Below are 19,614 nucleotides of genomic sequence, written 5' to 3' on the forward strand. Positions count from 1 at the left end.
CGAAGACGCCAATCCCAGCTTCACGAGGAGACCTTCTGAACCAACTGATACAGAAACTTGGTCACCTTTTCAGCGAAACAGAGGAATTCAAGGTACCAGGTTCACTCCACCAACACAGCCGTCCCATTTGCCCCTCCCCCCCCTTCACAACCCCCACAGAGAAACTCGCGCTTGATGTTCCACTGTGCGCCGAGCGAACCGTTGCCCAAGTAGCGCCAGCGATAAATCCCAACGAAGACTTCGCTCGAGCAATGTCGACACAGTAAAATTCTTCACCGCGAACGCGATGCAGTGTCTAAATGTCCCCCTCCTCCCCCACAGACCATTGGACGCGATGCAGCAAGAGAAACGCAGCGAATTAATCGCGCTCGCGGTAGGACGCGAGCGGCTCATTACCATTCTCCGTGGCGTCGCTCGAGAAACAGCGGACAGGTCTCCTGCAGTGTGTTTTAATTTTCAGGGCAGCTTGGAGGGGCTGGCGCGAGCGGCGGCCAGCATTTTCGTGCGGACTCGATCGCGCGTATCGTGTTCCGCATACGTTCGCGGCTCGCGTGATTACGTGGCCGGCATGCCTTCCAGCGCGGCGCTTTCGAAATCCGCGCTCGGCGCCCGAAAAGAGCGCGTGCCCTTTGGGAACGCGCGAAGAACGAGACGACACTGCCGGCCACCGACATTTGTAATTTAGACTCGCGTGCAGCATGATTCATGGAAGCCGGAGGATCCATTGATTCGTGTACTTATACTGGGTACGGTATGGGTAATTGGTCTTAAATTTCTGTGACGATTTGAAACGCGCTATCTTCGAGAATAAAATATATATTCTCCACCTGAATGGAGTTATTGGTACCATGGCTCGTGATTGGTATACTACGTTTTTGGATTCATATGTATGCTTATTCCTCATGTAGTTCGTAGAGTAATAGAAAATTTTACTATAAGGTAAGTGCGGGTAATAAGTCTCAACAGGTAATAAGGCCCAGTCGTCATTTTTCCCTGGTAGGTCAATTTACAATACTGATAGTACTATCTATTGCTTTTATTACGTACGAAATGTTATTCGAAGGGTTTATAGTTTAATGTTCATAGATGTAAAATAAAAAGTTGTTAAAAATATGTATAATTTTCTTCTAATAAAATTATGGATCCTTAAGGGGCTAGCCTGCTGTGACAGATAAAAATAAAAGGCCTTCCTTCGGACACAGATTGCGAGGAAAGTAAAAATTCAATCTATTTGCGGTTTGGCACTTTATTGGAGCATATTATGAAGTAATAAAATCCATTGCAAAAACATTAAGAAGTTGAATATATTAACCGTGAGACGACTACACGTGAGTTATTGATTTCCGCGAACAAATTTTACAGTAAATGAAATTATAACATGTTACAACTATAGATTACTCTGTGTAACCAAATTGTTTAAAAATTATTATAAATAAGTAAGCAAATATATATTATGTACACATATGTATACAAGTGATCCTTGCATACCGCCGAGTGTATACATATACATATGTACAAATGTGTACATAATATATATTGCTTACTTATTTATAATAATTTTTAAATCATTTGGTTACACAGAGTAATCTATAGTTGTAATATGTTGTGATTTCATTTACTGCAAAACTCTGTACAATCGTTACAAGAATCGGTTCTACAACCGCTTTGTAACTTATATAGAACCTAAAAAATAAAAGTTATAGAGCTATATAGGAACCGTAACTTATACTTATATAGTCTGATATTTAGGTTCTTTATAACGGTTATTCCGAATAAAGGTTCTTCATAACTCTTTCAAGAACCGAAATCTTTATAATAACGATTTCAAGCCCTGATCAAAACATAAGAACCCAACATACCTAACTTAAATAAAGTAAATATACCACTCAACAGTAAACTTATGTGAACAACTAACGAATAAGCCACTAAAACCTTCATATCTACCAAGTTACCTACCAAGTGAACTCCGCTCTCGTCAATATTGCTGCTAGCAAATAATGGCGCGAATAAGAATGCCTCCGGATTGAAAAACCTTAGTACCAATAGATATAGTTTATTCCCAAAGACGGCGCGCTTCAAATCGTCAGAGCCTTCCTACGCTCAGAAGTGGCATACCGCAGCCAGTGCAGCTATTGTATATAAATCAGTGAGAGGATCACGTTCGCTAAAAAGTCAAAGTTGAACGTTCCCCCATTGGTACACGTACCACTTCGCGACCCCTTCGTAGCCGTGCCTCTGGAGGGGGCAACGCGGAACCGGAGACGGTCTTCCTGGATGCGGTATATTCTATACTGCGAGTTTTCTCGGAGGTGGAAACGAGTACCCGCGAGGCGTCGGGAAGAAAAGTCGTGTTCACGGGTGGAGAATGAGTGGGCAGTTTTATGATAGACTGTTGTGTCTAGCGAAACCCCGCGTAGAAGCCCTCAATGCCCTCTAGGCTACCTGATTCTTATGTACATCTCGGAAAAACGTATCGCATTCATTCCAATTACGTAAACGATAATACATATTATCGGTATCGCGCATACCTGGCATTAGTCTGTCACAGAAAAACTGGCTGCCATAAGAAACAAACAGCACGTGGAGTTTCATTCTATACTCTTTACGTAATTATAGTCAAGTCGAAGAAAGAGTGGCGCTATTGCTCGGCCCCAACGCTGCTTTCTCCAAGCAATGCTCGCGATTGTCAGATCTGGGAATCGAAGGCACGAGGAAAGGGAACGAGGGGTGCGGTGTCCCCAAAGTCGATTTTTTTCCTTCGACAGTAGGACGAAGCTCGAGAGGCTGATTGTCCAGCGGAGAGAGATACGCGCAGTAAGCGCGGGAAGCGATTCTACGCGGAAGCATTGCAACCGTCGTAGATCCAAGCAGTAACCTACCTTTATGACCGACGATCTTGCGAGTGCGTTTCCCTTCTCTCTGCCTCGTCCCTTCCCGCTGCCGCACGCTACGTAACGCCGAGCCGCGCGGGCTATCATCCGGGCTGCAGTAAAAGTGAGAAATCACCTCGGGAACCGTGCTACCGGACGAACGGTTCACTGCGCAATCATTGTTTTAATAATACTACGTACGGGAAGGGAACGGGTTTCATTCCGCGCCACACCTCGTAACGGTGCCGTTGCCCCTCTGGAAAATATCGAAACGCTTCCTTCGGATGGCACCGCTCCTGGCTGCGCCAGGGCACACGTTTCGTCCCTTCTTAAATTATGGGACTGTTTCGTTCCGCCGCTTGTTCCTCGATGTTACAAGCGATATATATATAATTTGTTTATTTAATGTCGCATCAGCTTAGAGCTATTAGCGACCACAGTTACAATAATTACAATATATATGAAGAATAGCGGGTATTGCTTAGTTGAGTTAAGGGGTTATGCCTAGTCAGGCGGTCGAAAAGAGGCGAATATTCGTGAATTTTTTTTGAAAAAGCGGAAGCATATATTCTTACAGAACTTTTGCACTTAAAAGAGCAACATTGAAAGAACATTTGGTAATTTTTTCGTGCAATAATCACGCGAAAAAAATCAAGATTTCAGCTTTAAATAGCCGCTATTTTGTTTTAAATTAATATTTCGAAAATTCCCTCCGGCAATTAGAGGATATATTAATATATTAACGAAAGGATACATTAATATATTAACGAAATCTTTTTTGTATTTTGATTTTAGATAAACTGGTTCCGAATGGCAGTGCTCACCGCAAAAGCAAATTTTTAAAAAGGCCTCTTGGATATGGGTTGTTACTTTAATATGAACGTAAATATTTTTCTACGAAAAAATTACCAAATGTTCTTTAAATGTTGCTCTTTTAAACGCAAAAAGTTTTGTACAATTATACGCTTCCGCTTCTTCAAAAAAAATTCACGAATATTCGCCTCTTTTCGACCGCTTGACTAGGCATAACCCCTTAACATTGTGCGTTTTTATCTATTATATCCCTCTAGGCTAATTGATATTTCCTTGGTTATTTCTTGTTGTTCAAGGAAGGATATTATATTCTCAATATACTTCTTATTGTTCAAACATTCTTTAATTGTGGATGGGAGTTTTTCATTTTGTCTTAGGTCTCTGAGCGCTGGACAGTCTTGTATAATATGCTTAACCGTTAGGCTAGAATTACAGTGGTCACAAAGTGGACGTTCCGTTTTTGTTATTAGGTATTGATATTAGCGAATTCAGCTTTCGTCGCGCCTTTCGGCTTGGTGGTGGTTTATTGTTTCACATAATGCTGACGCTGTAGTTGACCGGTTGACGGTGACCTCCGTATCTCGTATCGAGTGGCATGAGATTCATTTGTAAGGTTCATTCTGTTATTACATTCAGCGTGATAATTATTTTAAATAAACTTTGACGGTTTATTGATGGAATAGTTGAGTAAAGAATTCGTAGTTTCTAAGGGATTAAATGTGACCGGATATTTAATTCGGAAATAATATTTGTAATATTTTTCATAGGGTGCCGCGCAAGTAAAGTGCAGGTAGCTTTCGTGCCTGAAGCCCCCCGAATCGCCCAAAGTCGATTCTTTCTTCGACCCCACGGCAACTGAGGAAATCCGAGGAATTCGATTTCGAGTCCTTCGTAACGTGTTCACCGTAACAAGTTGCGTAAGAATTTATGTAACACGTTACAAAATGCGAGGCTGAGATCGACGGAGACCTTTTATTTGCTCTATCCCGTAATTGGTGAAAATACGTCGTTACGTATCGTTGCATACATTTCTGTTAATGCACGAACGAACTGGCTTTCCTGACGGCGGCGCGGCAGATAGCGACTCAAGTGGCTTGTACAATGTGCAGGGTGATTCTACAGACTGAGACGCGTTACACGCTCCTCGAAAGTGAAAGCGAAGAAAATGATGTAGTAAGAGATAAAGTTGAATGACTCCGCGGCTCTGTAATGGGACTTCTTTTTAGATACAGTGACGCAAGCGCGATGCACTTTCTTTCAGTAATAAACTGTGGCATGGACACTGATAATGCATATCACGCTATCTCTTCTCTGCAAATTTCTTACACTTCAGTTTATAACACAATTCTACTTTCCCCGACTTTTATTTTCCCCGAATTAGACATTCTGACTAATTTTTTTATTCCATGGCAATTTTTATTCCATCAAACCTTTAATTTGTGAATTTAAACTTTTAACTTTTTAACGAGACTTGAAATAGTGTTGGCTATGATCTGTTTGCTAAAATTTATATAAAGGAATTTCATACTTTCTCTCTATTCCTGCCACTTCAGCTTTTACGAAGAGGATTTTTTCTATAATGAATATGAGCTCCTCAAATATGTTAATTTGGATTTTTAGTGCAATCAATACGTTTACATATTTGTTAAAGAAATTAAATTAAATAATATTGCCAAATGCTCAGCAAAATACAAATTTTATAAATAAGATGTTGTTTTAATGTAGTTTAATTTTGTGCCACTTTCCTCTGAAAAGTACTGTATTTTTCCAAATGTACTATATCTTTTATCACATTTGGCCGTAAAGTGCTATATTTCCCCGAAGGAGAGTTGGTAACCACAGTTTATAGTATCACTGTGTATGTTCCACAGACACGCACTGATATCTAAATAAACAGTGATAAAGTCGATTTTCAAGTTCAGTTCGCGGATACGCAATTAAATTCGTTACGCATTACGTATTACACATAGCGTTATCAATTCGGTCGCGCCCTTGAATTAGTGAATACCAGTCATTTAATCTGTCGCCACAGATGGGCAAGCTTTATTCCGAAAACTGAGTGGCACTTTAAGGATACATCAGATCAGTAACAAATTGTTTTTTACTCGAAACCACTTTTATTCGAAATAAGCCGTGTTTCACACATTCACGGCCCGGCACCGTTTATACGGTAAAAAGAACGAAGATCGTACGAGATCTTTCACACTTGCCGTCGCCGCATAGACGGAAGACTTCATATGATCGTCGCCTTTTTTACCGTGAGAACGGTGCCGTTTATGTGTGAAACCGGGGCTGACTCATTTAAATTGACTCACAGTATCATCCCGTAAATTGAAAAACAAAGAATCACTCACGTATAATATCTCTTCCACTCAGAAAAACCATTCATTCGAATAAACCATTATTCATTATTAATAACTACCGTCCACTTTATTCCGAGGATTAAAGAAAATTTATTCGACCGAAGATTTGCTCTCATAAAGATTCATTCGAACAAACAGTTCTTAGCTACCGTCCACTTAATTCGTCAACTGACAGAAACGACACGAATCAATTTTCATCCCAGTAATATTCTCTCCTCCATTAACATTTTCAACCACAGGCTACCTATCAGTCCCAAACCATAAAAAAAAACCATCCTTGATGGAAAACAACGAAGCAGATCTATTCCAGACACGTGCCAGACCCTTAGATTAGATTCCATTTGACAACAGAGTAAAACGCCACAACAGAATGCTCCTGGGCACCGATTTTTATTTGCTGGGGACCGAAGCGATGCCAGCTGGGGAGAGTGGAAGGGCTCCAGACGCTTTTGGTCCGCCGACAGGCTCCTCTTTAACCACGGGGGAACGGAAGCGGAGGAATCGTCTTTGTATTCGTTGAAATCGTAAGATTGGTATCGCGGCCCTCCCATTTCTATCGCGTCTCGGCGACGGGGGCGGCGTCGCGCTCCTCGTCGACGTTATAGTCGTCTTTTATTTCAAGGGAAATTAACGATGACCGAGCGAGTAATTGTTGGGTGTTAAGCCGCCGCGGAACGTAATTACGCGGGGACAAAGCGACGGCTGGGGTAAATACGGAAACGCGGTGCCGGGGAAAACGAATTTGTCACGGTGTGGTTTCGGTGAGGAGGCGACGACGAAACTTCTTCCGCGCTTTCATCGAACACAGACGGGGGAGAGAGTTTCGCCGTCGGCTTTTCGAACTCCGCCGCTCCCTGTCGGTGATAGGTGCGCGATAGCGTGCACAATGGACGTTGCATAATTTTAATTGGATGTTTTGTCCGGCACAGGGTGACGGGATTACGTGTCAGGGCTGATTTTTGGCCGGGAGCTGAGGACCTCCGGGAGACGGCGGTGGAGTTTTTTTTTCAGGATTTCGAGCTACTTAACGAATCCTGCATCGGCTGGGTTCTCCGCAAACTCTTTCATTGGCAGGGTGATGCGATTTTAAATATGTGCAAGAATTTGTGGAGAATTGAATCTAGTTTGAATTCACGAGTTGAGTATTATTAAATGCAATTGGATGATACTGTTTCCAAACGTCTCTTGGATGTGGGTTGTTACTTTATTATAAACGTAAATATTTTTCTACGAAAAAATTACCAAATGTTCTTTAAATGTTGCTCTTTTAAGTGCAAAAAGTTTTGTAAGAATATATGCTTCCGCTTTTTCAAAAAAAATTTACAAACATTCGCCTCTTCTCGGCTGCTTGGTAGGTATAGTTATCATGTCATTGTTTCCGAATATGAGACCCGAGAAAGTTCAACTGATGCGAGTGAAGAAGAAATTACTCTGAATGATGAAAATGATTCAGAAAGAAAATTATGATAGAGAATACTTGTTTCGCACAGGTATTTATTCTTCAGATGTGCTATGTGAACAATGGGTTAAGTATACGTATAAAGTGTTACGCTGGGCGTGGTAGTCCCATGAAGAAATAGATTTCACATGCCGACTTTTTAAAAAACGAAAGAAAAAACAAGTTTCAGGAAAAAACAAACTGGGACTCACATTAGCAACCCATTTTTGTTATCTGCGTATTTGAATGACTTTCGTTTTTATTTTATTACAATGAAACCCAACCTTTGTTATATTACTTTACAACAGGTTGCTAAAGAATACATCTTCTACTTTTAAAACGTGTATCGAATTTTAATAAAAATGTTCTCAGTCAAGAGTTATGATGTTTTAAGGAAATGGGTCTGATATTCGGCTAGTTTACCCCACTGTAGTAGTGAGAACGAAGTTCGAAAGGAAAACAGGAACAGAAATACAATTCGAAGGGAGATGATAATATAATTCCAAGACGTTTTCAAAGAACCTCTGCTTTAAAGATCTCTAATGGCTAATTTTCAGGTTCACAGGGATCTAACAGTGTAAAAGACAATGGTACACAGATTTTCCAGCGACGTGGTATTTTTACGCATTGCCGTGACATTACAGAGAAGAAAATCTATTTTCTTGTCAACCATCTCTGTCTTCCCGTCGCATCTGACGATTCCATTCGGTGCGCCGCATCTTTTCGTGTAACATGATTTGTCGCGTAACAATGGTAACTTCAAACGGCATCATCCGTGCTTTGAAACCGTGATTCAGTTTGTAACGTTGCTCCGCGCAACATCCGGCCTTTCACCCGACGCCATAAAGTACACGAAGAGATAACTCTCCGTAGACGGTATCTTAATACCGCGAAGCGCGGTCGTCAGATAGTCTGTTATTAATTTGCAAAGACAGTAATGCGACTTCCGCGCTGAATAGGGGCGCGCGATTCAAGTAAAGCCATTACTTAATTAAATTAGCAGTTACCGGCGAAATTAACGTAAGAGAATCGTGTCACTATCTCTCCGTTTCCCTTCTCCTCCTCCATCGCAGCCGCAACATCGTCAAAACATTATAATCGCCTTCCCTAGACTGACGAGTTGTTTCCACATCATAATGCCATCTTGTACTCCGCGTAATGAATCATTTTAAAAGCTATTACAAATTGGCAGTGAAGTGTATAGAGTTTCTCAATGTGTGGACACAAAGATGTCTGCAATCGCTGTCCCCGAGGCACAACCTGTAATTTGCTTCCAAGGGAAATGTTCGAGAGGGCTACCTTCGATTTTAGTGGACGCCTCGTCATACACTCTCGACTTCGTTGGCAAGTTTCCTCTGTTCACTGTTCGATCATAATCGAGTTGATTCATAACACATCTAATTGTAAACAGACTCTAGGGTTGTATAATATTATTTTACGTTTTGCTTTTGTAGTTTTCAATATCTATGTAATGTAATTATTATTCACCATATGTAATGCCATTATTAATCACGGTACACGCAATTGTTGAATCCCGTTAAACAATTTTATGGCGAAAGGTGTTGTATACTAACGCCACTTAATTTATTTTTCTCTAGTTTCAGTCATTCGTTTACTTCTACAGACAGCAATAGCAAATATCCTAAATTCCTTTTCCTGTGATTTCATCCGTCCCTTGTTACTCATCCTTGTACCTCGATCTCTATGCCTCATCCCTTTCAACCTCCACTTTCTGAACCACCGAAACCACCATATAATACGCAATATCTCTTTCAAAACAGTCTTGTTCCGAACAGTCTCGACATCATAGTCTAGCTATAAAATCTATTAAGCTGTATTTCGTCTAAGTTTCCGCAAATTGTTTTTTTATATTATTATATAAAATAACTGGAAATATTATAATTACGGAATACAACACTAGTTTATCATGTATGGATAATTAAAAACTATTTAACCGATCAACTTCAAAATTTGCACACTTTTAGGTTATAATATTCCTCAGAACATGCGCCTAAATATGTAACTAAATTATTAATTTTAACCACTCCTTTTAAACCAATAAAGCGCAGATTTTTTGCGAAAATGTTTGAATTTCCGCCATTTTTAAAATATGCAATTTTTTTATGCCATTTGTGGTTCATGTTCTTACAATTGGCACATAAATTGAAAAAAAAAATTGTTCTGTTTCACATAACTACCGGAGACGCTACAACCGACGCAGTTTTGGATTTCGAAAAAAAACCTATTTCAGCTACTGCTCTATTTCTATTGTATTTGTCATAATTTTACTGTCATAAAAATTTGTTTTGCTTGTAATAATGTTAAATAAAGTACCCTTAAAGTTCCAAAAGGATTATCGCATTAGAATTATTGCAAAAAAATCCTAAAAATTTATAAAAAAAATAAGCCGTTTACATGGACTCCTCTCCTTAAACATGTATGCACAAAAAATAGTTGTACTGTCATCTTTGGTTTAAACTTAAAAACTAATTTCTGAGTAAATTCGCCATCTAACCCCCAACTCCCCTACACACCCGAACATTGCTTCCGCATTATCAAAGAAAACAACGTCCACTTGCCTGCACTTCTGGGCAACGTTCTCACAACGCGGTAAAAGAATGGCTGTACCTGCATAAATCAGGGAGCCCAGTAAAAAATTATTCATAATCCCCCAAGCATAACGAAACGATGACACCAAGAGGAATGGGTCACGGTACGTGGTCCAAAAAATCTTCCAGCGATCGCGGGATGCACTTATTTCGGGGAAATAAACGAGCGCGGGGAATGAGGGGGCGGGGGGTGGGGGGCGTGCAATTTAATCGCCGTGAATTAAGCGCCAGGGGACGTAATTACGCGCAGGACAAAGCACTGGCCGTGCAGTCCGCGCCGAAGTAAATACGGAAATATAATGGTACGAATTTGTCGCGAGTGCGGCGCGCTGCATCCGTTATCGGTGGCCATTGCGAGGGGTCCGCGTGCACGGACTACAGGTGGGGCTCGCGAGTGCAATTTAAAAGTCCATTTGTTTCTGGATAACGTCAGGAAACGCCGACGCCACTGGCACACGCGTTTCACTCGAAAATTATTGCGCCTGAAAATGCTGTACAGGGTAATACGTAATGGTTCCGCGATGGTCTGTTGAAGATGAGCTGCAAATGCAAGGGGAAACAAAGTGGACGAACTTTATCCGCCACTTTCGATGGCGGTGAAAGATTTCGAGCTTTGCAAGTGCATTATGTACCTAATGCAGTTTCACTCTGAAGATCGAAAGAGTACAGGAGTAAGAATGCTGGGTATAAAGGTGCGTCAGGTCAGATGTTAATGAGGATCGAGACAAGCACTCACAAGTAATACTAACTGCCAACCTGTAGTAGCTGTACGATAGAAATAAACAGACGTTATGGAGCTTGGAACGCTTGCGAAATTGATTTCGCAAGGAATCTATTTTAGGTTGACCCGAGAAATTCCTAGAACTGACCTGGCCCTGATCCCGAATTGGACTGTTGCAGAATGCCACAGATTCGGTGCGGGATGTTACACTAAGCGTTTAAGGGTACGCTGGAGCAGGGTGAAGGGTGAAAAGCCAGGGCGAGGTCTAGAAGGCTGCTTTTCTCAACGCGAGGCATGTTCGGTGAAAATGAAGCAAAACATGCTTCGGCTCAGACTTTCCTCGCTTGCTTCAGGGAGAAATGTCCCACGCGATATTAATACCCTGGAATCTAGAATCTTATCAAAGTTACGCTGGCAGTAATGAAGTAGAAAAAACTTTGTCCATTCAAGAATTACTCGTGAACTAAAACTAAATGAGTCAATCGTGCGTTTACACGTGTAGGTGCAGTAATTTCTACACACGCGCTGATAGCCGACGCAGCCTTTGAAACCTGTTCAGCAAAAGACTAATGGAAATGTTTAGCATAAATTTATAAACCTCTTGTTTGCGCTCGCGGCAGCGTAAATTCCTTCGAGTCACCTTGCCATCGTCGCGTAGCTTGCTAATTAAAAATACATAGTTCCAGAAATTAGCGGTCATTCCGGTGCCGCGGCACGCGCTGCTCAAATTTATGTACCCATACGTTACGAGCCTCCTCGTCGCCGTCGCGTGCTCGTAGTCCGTCAGGCATCGCCAGCGATTACGTCAGCCTCGCTGCCATTACGCGGCACCGCGCACAGTGGTCCCAAATTGCTAAAAGTGGCAAACCCCTCGAAACGCACTTGAATTTAGTCAGAAATCGCTGCTCGGGGATTTTTGGGGTCGCTGATTACGAATCTGAACTTAATTTTTTTTTAAACAAAATGGCGAATCTAATATGGCGGTTGTGCATTTTTAAAATTGATAGATCTGCACGAAAATTGGTATCCTATGGTTCTTCGGGTCTCTGATTACGAATCTGAACTTAATTTTTTTTTAAACAAAATGGCGAATCTAATATGGCGGTTGTGCATTTTAAAAACTGATAGATCTGCACGAACATTGGTATTCTATTGTTCTTCGCGTCGCTGGTGACAAATACCTTGTCCGAAATGCAAATTTCGATATCGAAGACCTAATAGCATTGGCATGAACCTTGTTTTTAAATTATTTTTTTGCGGAAATTGTGATAATTTTCCGATGTTCGCCTAAAATTCTATAATCAAAATGTCGAATTTAGTATGGCGATCTTAATTTTAAAACATTTTTTAAATTAATTAAATACATATGAATTTTTTAAAAATGAGCTTTGCCTGATACGTTAAACATGCTAGCGTTTTCAAGCCATCTAAGAAGCACGAAATTTCGTCAACTTTGATGGCCTATATCTCATTAACAGACCGCTATATTCCAAAATTTCAAGCGGCATTTGTTGCACTGATATACATATATATATTAAATGTGCCATACTACCAACAAGCTGCTATTCACTTCAGAAATTGACTTTGGCCAGCTTTTCGGGAAAAGGCACCACTGTGCGGCGTAGAGTCGATCCAACGTCGATCCTGCGTCACGCATGCGTGCGACCTTGAGTGATCGTCTTACCAGCTCATTTTCATTGCGCGTGTTGCGCTGGCCCGCCGTTATTGCAGCTGTTTCTCAAGTGCCTTTCGCGATTACATTTCACTCTTCTTCCTCTTCCTCGTTAATCTACCCGAGGAAATTCTATCCACCCGTCGATCAATGACGTCGCCGCGTGGTAAACACGTCCTCTACGCCTGTGCAAGTTACTCGCGCGCGGACGCGACCGCAGCCCACGCGCGTGCATTCTCTGGCGAGACGCTCCAGTTTGAAGTTTCGAAAGTAGAACGGCGTAGCTCCTCGTGCTAACTCGAAGCTCCCGCCAAGACGGCCCGCCTCGAGGCGGTACGAGATGAGGGGGTCCTCGTGAGAACGTAGAAGGTCAGTGCGAGACTTTCATTTAGCCATGGACAAAGGATGTCAGACTGGGCGGGAGGACCAGGAGGCCAGTGACGTGATTTCGTAGGAAAAAGATTCCTGTTTGTTGATGTTAGCTGGCATTGACCAGCGTCGATTGCTCGTCAGCTGGGAACTCGTGGAGTTAAGTGGACTCTAAACTATCGATTTGATCCACGTGGCCACTGACTGTGTGCAGTAGGTATTGCTTAATTTCGATGATCTAATGTGATCCACTTGACCTACACGCGAACGTGTAAATCGTGTGCTATTTTATGATATTCAAAATCTTCAAAGCCCGTCGCACCGCCTCAGTACATTTAGTACCCGACTATTTCGTACGGGATCCACTTGCAAATTCTATTGTAGTTAGACGAGCACTTAGGGCCCGACCTAGGGAGGTGCAAGCAGGGCACCTGTCCAGAGCGGCGAAGATGGTAGAAAAAGAGAATTAGAATCAGTAAGAACAAATAAAAAAGTAACGCTTCTTGAAAACGCGGTAAAAAAGTAGGTAATACATGTTTGAATTTAGTATGAAACTTTAAAATTAAATATAAAGGGCAGTAAAAATTATTTTTGCCCAGAATGACGGGAGAGCTAGAAGAGCGGGCCCTGCGACCACTGCACTTCTGATTGAACTCTTAATCTTTAGGGGAAAGTGGGGCATAACCGGGTGTCTAATGTATTTTTCCTGCTAGCATAAAGTCAGACGGCGAAATTAACTTTGGACATAGCTAGAAATCTTAATTGGACCTTACAGAATCAGAGAATGAGAATTCTTATTTGAAAAAAAACTATTTGGCATACAGGAAAATAAGTTTTCTCGGAAATATGCAAGTACCCGGTTTTACACTATAGGTGTGGGTAATATCGGGTACCTATTAAAAAACGCATAAAATATGATGTAATTATAAAACCATTATTACTATTATTTTAGAAACCATAAAGAAAGATATTTTACGAAATATTAATTTGTACATAAATTTATTTTAATTTATCTAGTGCAAAAAATCACAAATAAAGGTCTCGTCGCCCTCCTCAATATTTGTGCAAATCTCACGAGCCCATCCGCGATCTATACATATAATCCAGATTATTATTGGATGCTTTAAAGATTAGAAATCAGCTTCTACAAGGCATTTACGCCATACATAGAAAGTATGAATACCCGATTTTGCCCCATAGTCAAATACCCGGTTTTGCCCCAATTTAGGTTATTTACTAAACATTAAATATTTACACTTCAACATGCGATAAAGAGCCGGGTAAAACGTAAAAATACTGTGTAAAGACTACCGAATACAATGCAGTACTTACCGTAATAGATTCATTAAATCCAAGTGCTATAAAAAAGGCAATTCACCAACGCAACACTGGAACTTTTCAACTCGAAATTTTTAAACTTCACTGGACGAAAAAATACGTCGGTCTTTGCGCTGCGATTGATCCCATACCGTCGTGAGGTCCACCATACGTTGGGTGTACACCGCAGCACTTGTCTTAGAAAAACAATGCCACCCGGTCTGACCCGCGTGCCCGGTTTTGCCCCTAAGCGTACAAGCTGATAGAAACGAAGAATGCAACTGTGGCGCCGCCAATGTTAGCGTAAATATGCACGAATCAGTGATGTAATTGTAGTAAGAACGTTTCCAGGAATAAGGAGGTGTTCTCGATCTCATTGCGACTTCGATTCGTAAGATCGACGTGTCGGGAATCCCCTAGCAAGTAGCAACTCGCGTGCACATGCAAGTCGAGTGCACGTGTCCTACGCCTTTGCATACATGCGCGTGCACGTTGCGCCGTTGCCTTGCGCGTTGAACCTCGGCCCTGTGTAATTATAAAACGTGACATTAATGCTAAATTATAGGGTCAACGTGTTGACTCGCAGTGACCCCCAAAACCTCGCAAATATCTTCCGCCGACCTTGCGAACCACCATTTATATTAATTTCACGGTACAATAAATCTCGTTGCCAAGAAGCACGGCAGGAAGATCCTATCGCCTTGTTGTACTAATCACATTTAGCTTCCCTGATGCTTATCTCACGCTGCGCTAGACATCGTGCGAACGCGGATCGTTTTATCTGTGTTACCTCTGCGACTGCTCAACCAGTTACGTTTACCTACTGTATAAATTATCGTCAAATACGTCCTGCTGAAAATGAACGGGCACCGTTGCAACGTTGCAACGGAACGGAAGATATTTACGACCTACCACGTTTCACAACTAACAGTCTTTCAATGCGCTCGATTGTCAACTTAGGGCGTGTAAAAGTATTTTATTCGAAACAGTTCTTTTTTCTCTCCTGTGTCTCGGTCACATATTTAACGGGGAAATCTTTGCTGTGTGCGAAAGGGTAGATAGGCGACGGTTGCCGGGTTAAATCACCTGTCCCCCGTTAACACTAGATCTACCAAGGGGTCAAAATGATTTCTTTTGTCATTTCTTATGATCATTACTCATTCTCAGTACTTACATCTTATTTTCTCAATTTTTTGGCGACTTTTATTGAAATATATAAATGATAAAGTCTGTAAAATAGTTTGCATCTTTGCTTGTTTTTTTTTAATAATATTTATATGTTGCATACCTACATATACCGAGATGGGTAATTTTGATTCCTAACGGACGCAGGTAAACTTTTGATTTCAAAAGTTTCTCATAATATTTTCGTATAGTTGACATACTTTTTTTTTAGAAAAATAAATACATTTCAGTACATATATATTGTACATATAAAAAATGCCAAACGATAATTGTGTGTGATGTTTGCTCGGTTGTTGCATTCTTCTTTTACCTTTTCCATGTCCTTCGCTTATTTATGCAAAAAAATCGAAAAAATTGAAATTCGGAATTCTACGTTCGATCGTGATCTGTAAAAAAAATTTATCCACAAAATCACCTAGGAATTATAGAAAGACATTCGCGAAGGGTGGAATTACTGGAAATAATAAATAATTTGGACGAAAACTGTTCTGACACTGGCTGCGATGAAAGTGATTTATTAGACCGTGATAGAGAATATCCACAATCAAGTAAGTAACGGAAGCAAAAATGAGTCATCAGATACTGACTGTTCTTTCCAAATACAAGTCATTTCGACCCCTCCTGTAGAAATACGTATACGTCGATACTTCTAGTGTTAAATTTCATCGACGTGTGATTTTTCTTAGATTGTAGTCACAACAATTTCTTCCAGTTCGGCTTATCATCCCAGGCCCCAGTAAATCAGCATAATTATATCTAATCGAGCGCGCGAAAAAAAGGCAGCGAATCCAAACCAGATAGCGATTAAAGCAGGATTGCGAAGGCGGAAGTTTGCCATATAAATCTCGTAAGATGCGACGATACGATAAAAGCGAAATGAAATTCCACCGGCACGTTTGTTCGGGGTCCCCCTGAACTCGCGGTCCGCCGCCGATCGTCGGGATGCTCGGGAGCGGGTTTCACGAATTCTCGTAAACAAAAACTCGGGGCCCAATCGACCGCGTTTTTTCGCGCCCACGGAAGCGAAGTTTGATTCGACCGCGGTGACATCGTTGACACGACGTCCCACTAATCTTTTTTTTTCTGCCGCGCTGACTCGCCCCTCTGCTCCCGCTTTCACGGTGAATACAAAAAAAAAACGAAGTGGAAAAAAAGTGACACGCAAGGGCAGAGAGGAGGGGGATCGAGAGGAAAAACAGTACACACAATGGTTCACCGAGGTGCACGCATATCCGGTGCGACGCGAGCCACCGACCAAGGCGGTAACGCCGTTCAACCGAACGACAATTCGAATTTCCATCGTCATACAGGCCACTGGCGCATTTTTTTTTTACAGAAACGCGTCCCGACGCCTGGTCGGCGCCGAAACCATTGATTAAAGTCCGGCGCCGACCCATTTTTCCCCGACCCACCCCCGGCTCCTCTGTATCTCCCGCGTCACCCTCTGTCTCCCTCGCACCCGCCACTTTCGCGCGCCCTCCGTCCTTCTCCCTCGGTCTCTGCTTCCCAGCTTGCGCGCCAACTTTTTGGCAACGAGATGCAACCGCGTTAGTAACCCTCTTCCCTCCCAATTCCCGATCGAGAATCACCGACACCGCTTGGCTCCGGCTGATCCATAAAGTTGCGAGGACCACCCCTCGCGAAGTATCGCGTGCTACCTCCCCTCTGCGACTGGCGACTTGGCTGCTTCGATAGAGCAGAAGTATCTTTGTTATCAACGCCTACGTGTACATAGTCCAGAGGCGTTTGTCCAGTACCCTTTGAATCTGAATTGTAAAACATCTTTATAACGAAATCTATAAGTCCAGAGACCACAATATTACACTCCGCGTTTTTGATATGATTAGAAATTATCTACTTCGACTCCCCGTTGAGCAGTTCAAGCATTTATAATCTAATAGCCGCGCTGTCTCCTTCAAGGTGAATTATATCAAGCTTTTTAGATTACAAGAAACGCTGAACAATTTCAGCAGGAATTTCTTATCGTTTGATCGCCTGTTTTCAGATAATTGATTTCCTAAGCTGCACGTAATAATCGTCGCTGCAGCTGTCACAGGTGTGATTGCTTTTGTGATATACCTGGTCATAACGAATCCGAAGGTGGCGAGGATCTTCCGCAAAGTAGCAACGTCAGCAGTGAACGAAACCCTCAACGATTGGAAGCTTCGGGAAACTGCCAACAAAACCAGTGGGCACGACGTCACAGACTATACCGCGAGTGGCAGAATGTTTCCCCACGAACCACCCTGGCTTTTGACATTTGTATCTAATTGTAAAAACTTTGGTGTTTTGTACAAAGCAGCTAGTGGACAAATGAAACTGCCTGTTGTGTATATACTCGATTTCGTCTAATATTCGTCTAATATAAGATAATCACCCCACAAATTGAAAACCTGAATACCTCTCTTACAAAGTGAAAAATACTGGACCACAAATGAATTTTTAAAAATATGATAATATGATAATATGATATGATGATATGATGATATGATGATATGATGATATGATGATATGATGATATGATGATATGATGATATGATGATATGATGATATGATGATATGATGATATGACGATATGACGATGTGACGATGTGATGATATGACGATATGACGATGTGACGATATGATGATGTGACGATGTGACGATGTGATAATGTGATGATGTGATGATATGATGATGTGATGATATGATGATATGATGATGTGATGATGTGATGATGTGATGATGTGATGATGTGATGACGTGATGACGTGATGACGTGATGATGTGATGACATGATGACATGATGACATGATGACATGATGACATGATGACATGATGATATGATGATATGATGATATGATGATATGATGATATGATGATATGATGATATGATGATATGATGATATGATGATATGATGATATGATGATATGATGATATGATGATATGATGATATGATAAGTTCCCTTTTCCCAAAAAATTTGCAAGTTCTTTAGGTTTAGAGAAGTTATTTCTCAGCGTGGAGTACTCGCCGAAGAACAAGGTGCAGTTGCAGAGTACGTAATGGCATCGATTTCGAATTTGTACCGCTACATTTAACAAGCACCCGCGTGATATAGCTGCGCAATGATGTACGACACGCTTGGCAAACAGTCCATTAAAGACGCTGCTCCGAAAAATCTACCCGTTATTCAATCACCTCGTGCAATTCCAACGATATCCAATATATTTGATTCTTTATTTTTGCGTAACTTCACCGTATAGTAAGTCTTCGAGATGAGCCTTGGAATATTGAGAAGCCTCGAGAAAGACATTCATATAGCAAGAGTTCTTTAAATTTACATTACTTCGTTCCATTTCATATATAAATTCTCTAAACAAGGTCAAAATGCTAAATACTTCCCCCGAACAGATGTTCAAAAGATGTATGGATATTACAGTTCCAGAAATAGCGAGTAAGCCTAACTGCTCGCTGTCGATACGGTTCAATCGCAAAGGACCGCGGAGCAGTTAAAACGGAGAGCTAAGATTTTTGAAAATAAATCATGAAACTTGTCTCACGAGTGTCTAGTTTCATGAAACTAATGACAAAATAATTGGAAACTAATAGAATAATGAAATAGTTGTCTCATGAGATTAAAGTCTCGCCTTAAAAATAACCCCCCAAAAAATTAATTTCTTTATATCCACCTAACAACAATAAAATAATAAAATAATTGCCTGATGAGATTAAAGTATCATGTGAGGCCCTTTGCAGCTTAAGAGCTCTGCCTATTGTCTAATCAGAAAATGGCGCGCATCGGGATTTCGGAGATTAAAAACTTCATCGTAGGAAGCGATCCGTTCCACCGAGCAAAACGAATATGCGAAATGTAAATAGGGTAATACGATATTATGGAAAATTCGAGGATGGGGCCGTTTGCGCGTTTCATCCGGGTTCGACAGCGAACCACGGGATCGAAATTTATATCGTGCAGCGGAGGCATCGATTCTAATTGATTAAAGGCAATAGACTACCTATCTCTTATACTATTAGGATTCCAAATAATTGTTAGATATAGCATGCAACAATGGGATTCGTAGTTGGAATTATGAGAGGGGTTGGAGATAAAATGAGCATACGAGAGATCTAGTTTTCTGCCACCCAACAATGCCCCGATGCTAGTTCACCTGCCAACCCTCGAAACTAGTGATCACTACTTATAGTGTTGCGCTGACGCAGAAACCGGAAAAACGGAATCAGTTCTCTCGCTTAACCCTCTGGTGCATAGATTTT

General features: G+C 41.4%; 1 protein-coding gene and 1 long non-coding RNA gene across 3 annotated transcripts in view; one reads left to right on the top strand and one right to left on the bottom strand.

Moving 5' to 3' along the window:
* LOC143374420 (farnesol dehydrogenase) overlaps window positions 1-19,614 on the bottom strand; it is a 100,674-nt gene that overhangs the window by 6,819 nt on the left and 74,241 nt on the right. The window lies entirely within an intron of this gene.
* LOC143374514 (uncharacterized) lies at window positions 14,421-18,888 on the top strand. The gene is made up of 3 exons (XR_013086676.1): window positions 14,421-14,475; window positions 17,363-17,703; window positions 18,341-18,888. It is a non-coding gene; the product is annotated as an uncharacterized LOC143374514 (long non-coding RNA).

Source organism: Andrena cerasifolii, chromosome 1 (genome assembly GCF_050908995.1).
Source record: "Andrena cerasifolii isolate SP2316 chromosome 1, iyAndCera1_principal, whole genome shotgun sequence".
Taxonomy (NCBI): Eukaryota; Metazoa; Arthropoda; class Insecta; order Hymenoptera; family Andrenidae; genus Andrena; species Andrena cerasifolii.